A 16,548-nucleotide genomic window follows, 5' to 3' on the forward strand; every position below is an offset into this window, starting at 1 on the left:
AAGGGTTACATTTTGGATTAAATAAACTAAACATTATATTTAATCGCTACCAAACTGTTAAACTGTTAATAAAGACGGTAAATTAAAATGAGGTGAAGTATTTTCACCTACCCTAAGCCGAAGGAAGTCCCCTCGTGGACTTGTCAAATTCTGACAAACTTGCTCGTCAAGACTATTGTCGCTAATCTAATCCATGAATGATTATTATGCAACAACAATGGATCGCGCACAAAAAAGAAAAAAATACAAGTTTGGAAAATAATAAAACTCGACTGATTGTCACGTTCACTTTCACCCCGTATATTATTAATTTTGCTAGTTAGAGATATTATTTTTCGATATGCATAAATATAAAATAAATTACATAAACTAATTTCGAGAATTGTACCTCGCTCCCCTTATGAATAAATGGAATTTCCACTCTTATATCTTGTAGATTCTGTCGGTTTATAAATTTTATTATAAATTCTTTTAATGTTTTACTTATTTTTAAAGATGATTCATAATTATCAGCTTCACTTACGGTGCTTATTAACAATGACTATTTTATGAATAGATAATAATATACAAGTATGTTATTAATTTCTATATTCATTATAATGTGTTCAAAAGCAAATTATTTAAAATATTTAATATTAAATTGACAACACAAAATAAATAGTTCCGCTGTTTCATGATGAATGATGATGAATCACAATCTTAAACATTTTAATAAAATGTATTTCATTAAATTTTTAGGTATTTAATTTTCTTGTGTTTGATTTTACGTGAGTATCATACATTTAGAAATTAAAGTGTTCGAAACGTCGGGTTAATAATACAATGAATAATTCGCGTTTAAAATCCATTTAAAAGTCATTAATTTCTAAAATGTATTATGAAAATCAAATTTATTATTTTATCATCAATAATAAAACAAAAAAAAAAGAAATTAAAATTCTAGATGATTTCCTATTGTTAATATTAATGATATAACAGAAATACTCTAAATAAACTATTAAATATGTACTATTAAAACAGTCATAAGCAAACTATAATATTCCATTGAACTTTATCAATTCATTAAAGCCCTTTGACCCAGTTAACTATGACGATAAAATTACTACATGTTATTTCATGAAAACGATTCATAGCTTACACAGATTATTCTCATTTTTAATGGTATTGAGTCATTCAAATACTCAGAGATATTATTGTAACACAAACTAGTGTGGTAAGCTTATGCTTATATCGATTTCGGAATGTATTAATTAAAATTAGGGCATCACAATTTACCTATGTTTCGACCAATTTGTCCGTTGCACCTGCATAGCGCAGCTTTAAGCAAAACTTTAAACTAGTTGAACAGGTTTTATTTACAGCATTTGCATTAAACTTTCCAAGGTGTAAGTTTAAACAGAAAAGATTATTACCGGATTACGTATTACCGAACATTTTAATGGAGGTAAATTAAAAATGTCATTTTAATTAAAGATTATGAAGATTGCGCGGTTGAACGGTTCTATATTTTTTACTCATTTTATGCGTTTGAGTATTCAAAAATCCAAACAAATTATTGCTCTCGTACCATATATCTTATGTATCAAGCTTTTTTTTCAAATTATTCGTATTGAATCCGATTTGTTATAGTTAGTTATATATTTAGTAGTTTTTACAAACAAAGACATTAACGGTCTTTAAAATTATAACAGTTTCAAAAAAACCTGATGCTAGCGATTTGTAAGTTTATGGTGAACTAACTTAAAACTTACAAACCTTTTGCTGAACTTAGTTCCTGCTTCAATGTATAGATGGCAGTTTTAATATTTCTACTTTTTTAGAGCAGTCAAATACTGCCATCTAGCAGGATGGCAGTATTTTACACTGCCCTCTAGTTACGAATAATGGAAATAACGGGATCAATATCAAAATGTTTGGCAGCGCTTTGTAACACGTTTTGAGGAAAGAAAAATCACCCTTCATGAAATATATTATTTGGAATGGGGCGGTGCTAGGGGGTGTAACCTTTTGTATCTACATTTTTAGGTATTTTATAATATCAGGGGAAATTTCGTATAAGAAGTCGCAGCTATTTTATATATATTTCAAAATTATAAGGTTATATCACCTTAACTTTTATGAGAAAAATATGAAAAACAAAAAATAGATACGAAAAAAAAAATTAAAAAAAGCAAATAATTTTGGGAGTCCTTTATCGATTAATAGAAAAGTTTAGGCCAAATAATTGGAATACTTGTTTGAATTTTAATTCCTTAACATTTCTCCTTACGCCCATTATAGCATAAATTTAAAATTAAAGATATGGAAATTTTGCAACAAATACAAAGTTTGTATCATTGTTAAATGTTATGTATTAAAGTTAAAAATGGGTATATAATATAGAAGTAAAATATAGTTTTTGCCGTTAGTTTTTTCCATTTCCGAACTTTTTAGTTCCAAATTTGATCTCACCGATTATGTTTATTGAATTATAAACTTATAACATTATAATTCGAGTATAAAAAAAAGAAAAATCTTACAATTTACAATATCTGAGTTTTACTTACTGATTACCTACTTATATGGAACCTTATTAATGAATATTATATGCATTACGTTCGCAAAAGAAGTATAAGTCCCCTAGACCATGGTTTTGTTGTGATTACCGTTAGTGTGCAAACTTTCACATTAACATCACGTTTCACAAACAATTAACAATCATAATGTTAGATCTTTGTGCAATAGGATAAGAATTTACACTCTTAATTTATTCGCTTAAAAATGCATTTTAACTGAGAATTTCAGTGCAATATTTCATATCAGAATCGTATTGGGCTAACCACATACAAAGAAATGCCACTCTATACATTATTTAGTTCATATAAATTTTTCTTTAGACTTTATAAAATAAACATAACTTGCCGCGGATATATAATCCTAAGTATATTTTCTAAAACTAAGTCGCATCCAAATATATGTCCCTTTGCATAATAAGATTTTGAAAATAACGCATCGGGTTCCGATGTAGAGATTTTTGTCAGATAGAGTGATTCAAGAAAAAGTTTCATTGCTCCCATACGAAGCTGGAGCGGATCGCTAGTACTTAATAACATAAAAGCGATGAGATTGTTTATTTGAAGACGCTTATCTCGTGAAATACTGGACCGATTTCAAAAATTATTTCATTATTGATTATGTACCTGATGTATACTATGACAACAGTATAACGCTGGGGCGACCCGTAGTGATAAATAACTTACAAACTTTGGTATATACGGCTGAGTCACCATTCAATGTACCATTGACTATAGGTACAGGCGGAGACTTCGTATACTCCAGCTCATGAGCTGGGATCCAAGAAACGGCTGCCGCTGCTGCAGCCGCCGCGGCCGCGCAAACGCTGCACTCTGGAAATACATGAAATAATTATTAATTTAAAATACTGATGGCAAGCACTTACGGCACCAAGAGAAATTAACGTCCAGACGATAGTAACGAGCCCGAACTCCGGATTTACTAAGAGATAGTTCAGGTTGTAGGTATCACCAGAATAGTTCTATGGTAAGTTTATATACTCATACTATTGTCAGTCGATACAGCCATGATTCGAAGTGGGAAAAATAGGTTATTTAAAATTTTAACGAATTAGTTATCTGACAAACTGCGTTGTGAAAAATTTGAATGTGAAAAACCAAATGCTGTATAAATTTCATAAAATGAGTCGATAGTTGGTTGAGTACAATTGTATTTTCTTGATATAATTTTATATCTTAAATATGAATGGTATATATGTAAATAACCCATTTATAAATATATACAAGAAAGTGTACAAATATATAGATAAGAAATTAATGCATATAGGTGCAAGGATAGTATAAATATGCAGTAAAGAGAGATAAATAATAGAGGAGAGAAAAGCAATATAACATAGAACAGAGTCAAAAACAACATTATGGAGATAGAAAATAATCCTTAACAAGAGATTTAAATGTATATAAAGATTGGGCTTGCTTACGGCTTGTACGGTAAATGAAGAATCATAGAATTTAGATGTGTGTATAGTAAATTGGTACGCGGTTTTGCTGGAGTCTCTTTTTCAGTTTAAATTAAATATTAATATAAATTAAATAATATACAAACACTGAAATAGATGTGGATCACTTTTTTGGTTATCATTGTTACATTATCCTTACATAATTATTTACCAAGGCATTACTTAAGAAACAATAAATAAATAAATACAGTATTATAAAATACTTTTTAGAACACTTGCAATATTTATAAATTGCATGTTTTCGAAGCTTATGTACTTGTTATACCTATGTACTTGTAATTTATTATATTTTCATGTATTTTTAGGAAATCAATAGAATATAAGATTCATGGATCTCCTCGTTTTTCTTTCAGATTATGAAGCAGGCTCTTGGTCTCTCACATCATTTTTGTTTCTTTTTTTTTTTGTGTTTATCAGATAATTTTTTGTTTTGTTTTATTTATACATTAATACAAGTATGCTTAATCTAGTCTACTCTAATAATTGTATACGGTTAATATGGGTTTGGTACAGTGGGACGCCCGTGAACAAAATGTTAAAAGCCCGTTAGCAAAGAAACATACACGTACAACTTTAATTTCTGCTTACTAAATTAAAGTTCCTGATAAATTTATATAAACTTAAACTATTTGTCATTATAATTAAATAAATACAGTAATATTTTAAATATTACACGATTTACACTTCTATATAACTATTAAAAGGCTATACCTGTAACGGATACTTGGTTTAAATTTTTCAAATCATTAATAATAAATAATTTATACCACAAATATTTATTGGGTCATGTTTATGTTAATTGGTCATATGTTTCCTCTTTGAAGAGCAAAACAGTGTTGAAAAAGAAGTACATATGTATGCATGATAATTTATTTATGTTTCAATTTGTATATAATACCAATATTACTTAAGTATCAAATTGTAACAGAAATGTTTTCTATATTTTTTAGAATTCTTATAAATGGAGACCTACATATTATGGCTGCGATAATTCCTACTAAATGAACTAAGACAATGTTGAAATATTTGTTAAAACGGTTCCTTTTTATTTGATATTTCTAATTTAAATTTATTTTTGAAAACTTGAGGTTACGGTTCTATTTTTTAAAAACATTATCAGTCAGGTATGATATTACACAATAATTAAAAAATACCACCTGTAAATGCCATAAGTCGAGCGATTAAACACATTGTAGAATTGGTTGCTTGATGCGATATCAGAAAAATAAAATAAGATTTATGCGACGATTGAAAAATCAGCCCTAGATGATATTTTAATTTATTTCATTAAGGCATTACATTTGCATAGTCATAAGAATAAACTATTCGATACAATTTTCAGCGTTCTAGTTGGAATCAATATATCAATTTTTGACTTATTAGACTGGTTTTCTACTAGCTAAATTAACTAATAAGACTAGATGATTCTTATAATTTAGATAATGGACGAATCTAACGATAAAATTGATTCACATAATATATTAGATATATAAGCTCTTACCCTTCATGAATGCGATAGCCCTCCACTCTGAAGACAAAAAGGCACCCCAAATCACCACATTACAATTCTTGTTTATAACTCTGAGACCATTTTGAAAAATCGATAATTATCGATGATAATTGTGGGACAATTTATAAAAATCCTCATAAATGGCGATTTTGCGGATCAAAAAATTTATAAGTGCTTCAAAAATCGTATATTAATTCACATAGGTGGTAACATCATTTATAATGATGGTGTAAATGATTACAAACATGCTACCGACGTGGCGCGCATGAGGTTATACGAAGTACTGCGTATAATTTTTTCGTGGACCAAGGTCCAAGGGTGACGCGCAAGAATGGGGATGCTGGCTTTATTTTTAGTAAATAAGCAATTTCGATCTAACAAAAGTTCAACAATATATTCGCTGCTATATATTTGTATAATCGTAGTGCATTACAAATACATGCTGATTTTATAAATACTGATTTTAGAAAATAATGAGGTTCACACCACCAAGAAATTAAAAATGTTAGCTAGATGTTTATGAGCTTTTAGAAATATGAAATTAATTTGTTTACTTATCAACATGCAATTGCTAATAACATGTGAAAATAAATTTAATTAATAAGAGATTAGCACCACTGAGGAATTATATATGTTAGCTGGAGCTTTATGAGCTTAGAGCTTTTAGAAATATTAAATTAATTTGATTACTTCTCCTCATTTAATTGCTAATAATAAGTGAAAAAATCTATCCGATGGTATTATAATAACCAAATTATATGTTTAGTAATATTTTCATAATAATTTGTAGAAAACGCGTTACAGATATTACCAAAAAATATAAAAATTTCAATAATATGAAACAACAAACAAAGGATCACGACAGAACAGAACAAGAAAAGGAATATCTGCATTATACTAAATTGAGCCATATTTTATCCTTTACATCAATCCGAAAAGCTTAAAGGAGTAATATACCTAAATAATAATATAAAATGAAAAAGCAACAGATACTTATTTAGATGAATTATGAAACAACAATTGTTAGCTATTGTTACATTTTATATATTCGCACAAGAATTTCAACCTTTCCTAAGAAATTTAACTATGTAATCGTATCTTAATCGTTGAAATCGGTCAATCGGATTGCTAGGTGTTTTTTTTTTTCTTTTTTATATACACCCTTTCAATATTTTTGAAACATATATCTAATGTTAAACAAAAAATGACGACCAAATGGTCTTACTTTAGTTTAGGCACCTAAATAGTTCGCATTATTTCCTTCTATAATTATATATTTATCCATGCATATAGATAGTACTTCAATTTACTCGATATTGATATGGCTAGTCTCCGTATCCTTTCACTATTCTTTGTCATCTCAAAAATATTTATTGCAAAAATTAACCACAAAAATCATGATTTACCCAATTACAAAATCTATGCAGTTTTGGCATTCAAATATTTCATGTCAACTAGGTACCCTAGCTAGATCGACTTGGAAATCTATTAAATATTTGCTGTTACTTAATAACGCTTGCAAAAAAATATAATACATTGTTGTTAGCGGCCATATTTGAGAGCTTTGGCGACGCATGCGCAGTACTGGCGAATGCAGACAGCCGGCCGTCCGCACATCTGCTGGTCAGCTCGTGGACACAATGCTTTCACTAACGTATCCATGATTTGAGTTGGATGTAGATCATTTTAAAGTGCATATATTTTATAACTATAAACAGTATATTATTATATTACAAGTGTTATAAAAATTTTATCTACCAAAGAGATAATGTCAATACTAAGACTTTTTAACTGGTTAACATATCAATTGTTACTTACTCAGCCCTTTACTAATTATTTATTCATACTGTTCACTTTATATTTCCCTTGAATAAAATCATTGTCTTATAAAAGAGAGCTTTTGTATTTATTTTATTTACAAAGTCATGAACCAAATAGAGAAGATTAAGAAATTAAATTCAATTTTATTTCATATTTTACATATCAACTTTAAAATTTAACACAAATTTAAACAAACGCAATTTTACTTTAGGAAGAAACATGGCTACCCTGGTATTACCTGATCCACCCTTAAATCACAAATACAACTGCACGTTTAACGCTCTACATTTATGGAAATGTAGATTATTAATTATTTTAACGCCTCTTAATTTTTATTAGTTGTTAAGTACGCATCAAAAACCTTGTACGTACAATTTGCATATTTTACTGCTAAAATAAAACAAAGAAGACAATGTAGTTTTGATTTTAACAATCAGATAAAATGTATTCGATCTGATTAGTTACACGTATACAGACCTAAATAAAAAGGATTTTCATCAACATTAATGATTAAATCATCGTATTGATGACTCTCCATAAAAAAAGGTTAAAAAACGATGCGATAATGTTTCGTGAAATATTTATATTTAATATGCATTCGGATCAAAGGCCATGCTCTTTTGTAAATAGGGGAGGATAAATTTTTTACGTAAAAAGCGTCAAATAAAAAATGTCCACAAAAAGTAATCTCGCGCGTGGCAAACACAATGGGCGTGATAATAAGGATCGACGTTTTACATAAAAAATTGAATTGCATCAAAATAACAATTGTGGTGATGATTAAAATATTATTTGTTTTTTTTTCGAAATATACGTCTCTGATTTTTGAAATCAAATCTCAATTTATCATGCTTACTTGATGATAAATTGAGTTATTTTTAAAACAAAGCTCTATTCTCTCGCGTTTTGTTAAATTTGCTATTTTCAGTTTCAAAAAGAGTTATTTAAGCTGAAGACCTAATGAATATAATATTACTTATTTGAATTCAAAATGCATTCAATTTTTAACATTAAGAGCTAATAATAATAAATAACAACAAAAAGCACGAATAGCCATGTGCAGCTTTATTTTTTTACGGTGAATTCGATAATTTGCGAATGACCGTTGCCTGTCAATCAATCAGAACAAGGGCGACTCTAAAAAACTGACCCCTCGTTGACCACACAAAAAATCACAATAGAACGAAAAAAGCATTAAAGTCCTGGAATAAGCCAAAATTAATGGGAGTTCTGTTCAATCCAACGACATTCGCGTGCCAAAATTTGCAGATTTCCATCATTTAAACTGGTGTATCTTTCGAATTTTTAAATAAGTAGTACAGTTGAAATTGGTTCTAAAACTATATATAATTAAGAACAAAAATGAGGCGATTAATGTTATATTTAACTTTTTCTTTAGGCAGACCTACGTACGATACTACCTATTAATAAATATTTTAAAAATTAGTTAGAAGAGAAAAAAAAATCTTTTTTAATAATCATTACACAACACAGATATCATAGCGTCGAAATAATATGTTTTTACTGAAAACCGTAATTTTTTACTAAATATGTGTAGATAGTATGTATTGCATAATGATTTTGCGCATGCGTCATTTTAATATAAGGGTACCGATATAGCCCCCATAAACGGTGTGGGGGCGTTTGGACCCACGACGCAACAAAAATGACAACTTTTTGCCTATTTGACAATGCTCTTCACTCGGAGCCCTCTCACAAGCTCTCTTGTGAATAAAACTACAATACATGAATTAAAATATGACAAAACTGAATGACATGTTAAAATGTGATGATTAGTTTGCTTATCGCATATTCCAAATGCCAAATATTGCAAATTTAGGGAGTGAGTGGTTCGTTGTGAATTCAATCGAAACATAAGTGCTTATAATCCATGTTATAATATTTGTTATCTCTATTTGATTCAAAACGTCTTTTATAAATTGAATCTATTTTTTATGCAATGAGAACGTGATACTGGTAATTCCACTATCACTTGCTCCTTCTTAATGAAACATGCAACATTTTAGTTAAAGTCTATATTCACATAAGAAAATTTGGATGTGGAATTTAACTATGATATTGCATGTTTCATTCAGATGGAGCAAGTGCATTTTTACATACCTGCTTATTTAAACATTTTCCTGTAAACGTATTTTCTGTTCCAGTATAATATTACATTAAGAATTGTAATCCAATAAATTTACTTAAATAAAGTTTTAATTTTCCTAGATGTATGGCCTGCATTTTTAGATTCTGCATCTACATTAAATAAAATTAATTTAATTCATCACAAAGTTTAGTAAACAATACAAATTATAATAAGTTACAAGCCAAATGGGTATTTACACAAATATTATTTGAGCACTCATAAGAAGTAGGCTGAGTACCCATTTCCAGAGTTCTCAATTTTATTATAGTATTGATTATCCATTACAATATTATAAACAGGCAAAGTTTGTGAATTGTAGGTGAATTTGTGACGTTGTAGGTACCCCCTACATCTCTGAATCTACTGAACCAAATTAAAAAATATTTTATCAACATAAAGCTATGTTATCTGTGACTGTTAGACCACATTTTCTTTTATTTTAGAAAATTTGGAAACGGTTTCAAAGCTTAAACAAGAAGTAACGCTGATTCGGTGTTGAGATTCGACTAAAATACTTTTATTCAAAAATCTAGATTTAAGACGATTTCCGAAAATCGGCTGTTATTTTTTATTGTTTATTACATTTTACTGCACTAATTTTTTCTTCCAATTTTTCAATAAATGGTTTTTGTATGAAACATAGAAATGTTACTTGGAATCAAAATCTTTTATAACATTATATTTATAACGAGTAGGTATATGAAAATTTCATTATATATACGTATATATATTGAAATTTTATAACGTCATAAACTTTGTTTGTATTTAACAAAAAAAATCTTTGAAATGTAGGAATCTACAGAATATGCATAAAATAACTGATTACAAATTTCATTAATATTGTTCTCTGTTGAATTTTTTGCGAACATGTACTTAGGGCGCGGACCCTTTAGGTTAGAATACAATACGATTGGTTGATTTTCGGAGGGACGCTATGCGCAGGGTCGAGGGTCGACCACAACTCTGCGCAGCCAATCAATTCCTTCATTTTTTAAATAAAGAACATAAAAATGATAAAAAACGATAGACCATACCCATGTTCCCTTATGTAACAGTAACAAATGGTCTTACATTGGCTACATACGTACTTATTAAAAAAATGTACAAGATAGTTACTAGTTAAAATTGAGATTGTTATTAAAACGAATTAATGTTGCGTTTGAAATAACAGAAAGTAATCGAAGTATTTATTAATATATATGAATAGTTTTAGATATTTGTAAAAGCCGAGATATAAAATATACTACGATTTAACCAACAATAACTTTTACTTTATAAAGAATCGCATCAATTAGCTCTTACCTTGTTTCTTTTTATTTGAAAATCTTAATTACTGGTATCATACTAATATTTACATATCATCATAAAATATTTGCATTTTTCTTCTTATCTTTGTTAATGACTCCACCCAATAGAGGGCTTCCGACTCCGCCAATGTTCAATATTCAATGAGAGTCAGGACTAATTTATTTTTCTCATGATTCTGATTGTATTGTCCTCCATTTTTTAAGGGAACCTATTTAACCTTCTATTGACTTATAGTCAAATTATTTTAAAATTTGCTTATGAGATCGATTCATTACAAGAGATATCAAGATACGTTACAGTGAAATATGGATATATTTTCAATCATAATTACTAAATCAATTCAAAGTATCTATGTGCAAAATTAAAACGCACATTGTTCTTGTACCTCGTTATATCGTATTTACACATTTGTGCGAATATAGAAGTGAATAACGAACAAGGAACATGCTTCTGTAAACGCCTCACTATTCGCACGAATATGTAAATGAGGTTTAACCATAGATAACAGAATACTATAGGGTATAAAATACAAAAACCTAACCTATTTAACCTATTTAAGGAGTGTTTCTTTCGAATATTATTAACACGGGGACATTTTTTATATTTTTGCGCCATCTATAAATTTATTAATGTAACTACAAGAACATATTTGAAGTGTTGCAACTAATAAACGTTTTAAAAATATTTACTAAATTCAAGTAGATGTCACTTTTATAAGGAATTTGATTAATTCGAAACATGATGATCTCCGTCACGTGCGTCTAGATTTAGTTTTTAATTTAAAAATTATCGATAATCATATATATTCATATGATAATAAAGTAAAAAAGAGTTCCATTCAGTACATTGAATAGAAACTAAAAAACATCCTTGTATACAAGTAACACAAACTAAAAAAAATATACACCAAATTTAAAAATATTTGAAATTTAAAAATATTTGAAATTTGAAAATAATTTTTTCGAATTTTCTTGGCGGCTATACGGTCTTATATTTGCGCCATCTCACGATTCGATCTTAAAACTTTTTACATGCAAACTTCTATACCAACCTGCAGCTGCCAAGCATCATTTCGAAATAACGAAGGGAACACACACTAGGTGGCAGTTATAGCTGAAATGGTTGTAGATGCGAGAAATTAACGATAATATAAGTCGATAATATTATAGCTAACTAGAAGGCCAAAAGCATTCGAAAAACATTCAATGGATTCCATGATATCAAATAAATAAATAGAGTATTTAAATAAATAGTTATGGATTTGACATATATGAGTATGTTTCGTTTTTTTATTTACATTTTTTTTGGTTTTTAACCATTTTAAACTTTTACTTACATTAGTAAGTATTCACATTCAGAAATGTATGATGTTATATTCAGGCATAATAACGAAACTAAAAGCACACTTTTAGTGATAAAATCGATAAATACTTGAAAAATTTTACTTTCATCAAACAATCAAAATTAACTTTAAATGAATTAACACGAACGCACAATCTTAAGCTTAATGTTGTTACATTAAGCTAAGCCAAGTCGACTATAGTAAGGTATTTATAAAAACGAAAAGTACAATAGATGCATTGAGATTATCCCGGCAGGCTGTTAGGGCGAGGGCCGGCTAACGGTAACGCCTGTTTCGATTTCGTAGAGTATTTCTCCGCTTAGTCCCGTTACTCGCCCGAAAGCACTTTTGTCGATTGCCTCGCTGCCAACTCTGCCTTCTACCACTGGCTTATAATATGACCGATCGCGAGTTCACTGTATTGAGAACACCGTTTACTTGCCATTATATTTGTTCAAAACAAAGCCTGCCTTTTCAAATTTCGTAGCCACAATGAATGCGCTAAGTTCAACGTACAGTGACCTCTTAGAATCTTGCAATAATGTATAACTTTTATGGTTTTACATTAAGATTTATTGGACTCAGATAGAAATACGAATGGGGTGTAAATAATAAAATGTAGGAACATGGCAGAATACCAAGATAGGTCGATAAAGTTTTTGAAGCAAGTTGTGTAAGCGAGTGGCCTTGCGAACGAAGTTGGGGTCGATGACTGCCAAGCATTTAACGTGGATGATGTTTACTTTATCGAGTGAATGTTGCCACATCAATACTTTGTTTCCTTTCAAAATCTTATGACTGCGTAGGTTGTATAATATTCCAAAATTATTCTAACTAGATTGATAATTATTACTTCTCTCTATACAGGATTGAAGTAAGAAGAGATTAAAGAAGATTTTTATATAAAACCCACTCTGCACATATTATATTAATACAACAGTTTTAAATTTAATTTTGTTTTCTTGATCATAATGTATTGGATTTTTTTATATTTTTTTAGTATATATAGTAGGTATGTATCTCCTATGCACAATGTACATCTAGGTATTAATATTTATGCGACTATCTTATCTTAATTCAGAAAGGATAGTCATATATATATAAAAACAATAATAACACAATTCATTTATACTTATCTGTAATTTTATATGACTGACCAAATTAGTACTTTGCTGTAAAAAAATCACAGTCGTCTTTATACTTGTAAACTGATGTCATTGTTATTACGTTGTACGTGTGCGTTATACATACTTACGTTATATGTAATTTTGACTTGCTTTAAATATTTGTTTCGCCTGCTTTGAATATTGCATCCTTTTAAAATTCAGTAATTTTATATGAAATGCCTGCATCCTGATCATTATATTAAACGCAAAAGGAGTAAACGTACATGTACATGTAACTTTTGTCCAATTTGTATGAAAGATATTAACACATATGCCCTATAGTAGGCACTTTCAAGCTTCCGAGGCTTGCGCTGGTGACGTAATCCACGCGGTTCGATACTCTTGAAAGGCTGTGGGGTCGACGGCCGCTAGACGCGGAACCGCGGCCTACGCGATCGCTCAATTAAACCTTCCGCACTTGCCACATTTCTATGCTCTATGCAACTATGTTATTTCGACACCTACTGACTATTCAATGCTTTTACATAAAGTTCACCAAACTTTTTATGACTCTAATATAGATGATTATTATCGTTTATTACATCGATTTTCTCAAATTTATTGGTATACAATATGCTTTTAACTTGTTTTATTCTGCTATGAAATAATAATGGAATCAAGGGAGTAAGTGAGAGACGGAGGAATAATTGTTGGAATTTAATTTCTTATTTAATAAATCACTATACTATTTTAACTCATATTCCTATGAGTGTGTGGATGTATCTTTATTTTATAATACACTACATATTCAAAAACTTGGAAGGGACTAAATACATCGCAATTCAGTATTTAAAGCAGAAAGGATGGGTCCTGCATCTTGCCTGACTTACATCAAGCACGTGTCTTCTGCTTATGCGACTGAAAGTGTCTACATTTAACTAAGGAACTATGAAAATAAACTTCTTTTTTCTGTCTTACTCAGGTTTTCAAAAAATTCATATTTCAAAGTAGTATTATGATAGAAGGGAAATTTAACAACAATTATAAGAGAATATAGAACAAAGACAGAAAGATAAATCCTGTCCTAAAACATCCTGTTAAAATGCCGCCTTTCTCTTTTCCGATTTTAGGTAACTTCTAGAAATTTCTGTATTTGTAGAACTCGAAATATATAACAACTAATGACATTTCGGTATATGGCGTGAATGCATCGATATTGAGTACAAGTGAGAGGCGGGAAGGGCCGAAAAGAGCGAGTTACACAAGAAGGGTTACAAAACTATGGCAATGAACGCGAGTAAACCTGAACCTTGCGAACCGCTAGCCGCTGCTGGCGACAGTTGGCAACGCGAGCCTAGCTGCATCTTATTGTGCATCGCAATCACATTGTTTCATACTATCTATTTATGGACACTGGAACTTTTATTAAAACTTACTATCACACATATCTTAAGATACACTACATACCATAGACAGCTAATAAAGTTACATTGATGTTTTTAGCCAAAAGCACTTCTATGAACATACTTCCTACAAGAGCTCGAATGATACAATCACACATTTATACTCTGTCGGTACAAAGGGCCCCACGCACATACGATACAATAAATATACAATATGATTATGATTTTATTTAAAAAAATCACTATTAAATTATTATGTTTTAAAACAAATGGACAAAAAATCGCAGTTATTTCCTTTTAAAAACATGATATTGAATCGTTATCAGAAATTATTAGGTGCATCTTTGTAATTTTTTCCATCATATAAAATTTTTAGCATATTTTTAACACACTATAAAATAAGCATATACATCCTATAGCATGATAAAATACATGTTTCTATTTTGTTTTTTTAATAGGTGGAGCATATACTATAAATTAAGCATTATAAAACAGGCCTTTAACTCGTGTAGTCTCCTTAAAATAACTTTAGTGTCGTGTTTCTATCGTTTCTACAATTTCGTGCAACATCTAGTGCATAAATAAATAATTTTGTATTTTGATTTTACAAATATGCAAAATATCAATTAAGAATGAAGATAAATTAGGCTACAATGACATTTATTTATTTATTTTACCTTACGATATTATTCTAGTATTATGTTGAAGATATTCAAGCGCATAATACTTACATAATCTAAATTCACTGCAATATCTGGAGACTTTAAAAATTAAATTGTTACTTACATTAGCATGCCGTAAACAATTTTTTTATTAGTATCTTCTTTCTGAAACCCATTATAAACTATTTTATTATTAAGTATACCGATGGGCCTATTAGCAAGATTGTATAGTTTTTGTTAAGGATAAGGACTTGAACCAATAAAATGTTTACAAGGATTGGTAGAACTGCATAGCTGCATAGCGTGTGCTGTCCTGCGCAATGCGGAAACATTATTTCTATCATTGCTATCACATAGACACCAAGTACCAGATGTAGGAATATCAATAGCATATTGCATTAAAATTGTGCATTCTACAATTTCTTATAAAAACATGTATTTAAGACTCTTATTATAAGATTGTATATATTGAAATGCACGTATCTATTTAATACGATAAATTAATTATATGATAAATCATTATTTTATGTAGATTATTCGATAATTTTAAGACACATACAAACGAGTTCAACGCGCGAATTGCATTTGATAATGTCTTTATAATTTCTTTGTTACTATAAACAATACTTTGTTTCACAGACCTTAATAAAAAAATGTTTTATATACCAAAATGTATGTAGCTAATGTCTCCTAACTATAAGAAATTATTATTCCTTAACCCATCAACTGATAGCAACTGAACATAATATTTTTTTTTCTACAAATATGAATAAATACATCTCCATATGTATTAACTCCATATCAATGCCATCATTGCATAATTCATACAATACAAACAAGTTACCTTAATTTCATACCATGTTCATGTACGAGGTTGTTGTTTTTAATCTGTGGTCGAGTTTATTTGAAGTAACAGTTGCCATCTGATCATGGCCGCGAAATTCCCAGCAATGGTTGCCGGGGCCAATGAACTCTGCTTTATATTTTAGTTAATAATAACGACTCGCGATAAGTAAAACGAAATCACCATACGTCATAAAAATGTATAGAACTGAGAAGTGAAAGGATGGTTTGATATACATAGCAACCTTAGTAGCAACTTTAAAGTAATTATTCTTAGCTAATATTAATAGCTATTTATGGCTCATATGTGTTGAAAGAAATAGCCAATACATGTCATGGTAGATTAGACTTGCAAAAACTCCTTATTGAGG

The sequence above is a fragment of the Zerene cesonia genome, chromosome 13, assembly GCF_012273895.1.
Source record: "Zerene cesonia ecotype Mississippi chromosome 13, Zerene_cesonia_1.1, whole genome shotgun sequence".
NCBI lineage: Eukaryota > Metazoa > Arthropoda > Insecta > Lepidoptera > Pieridae > Zerene > Zerene cesonia.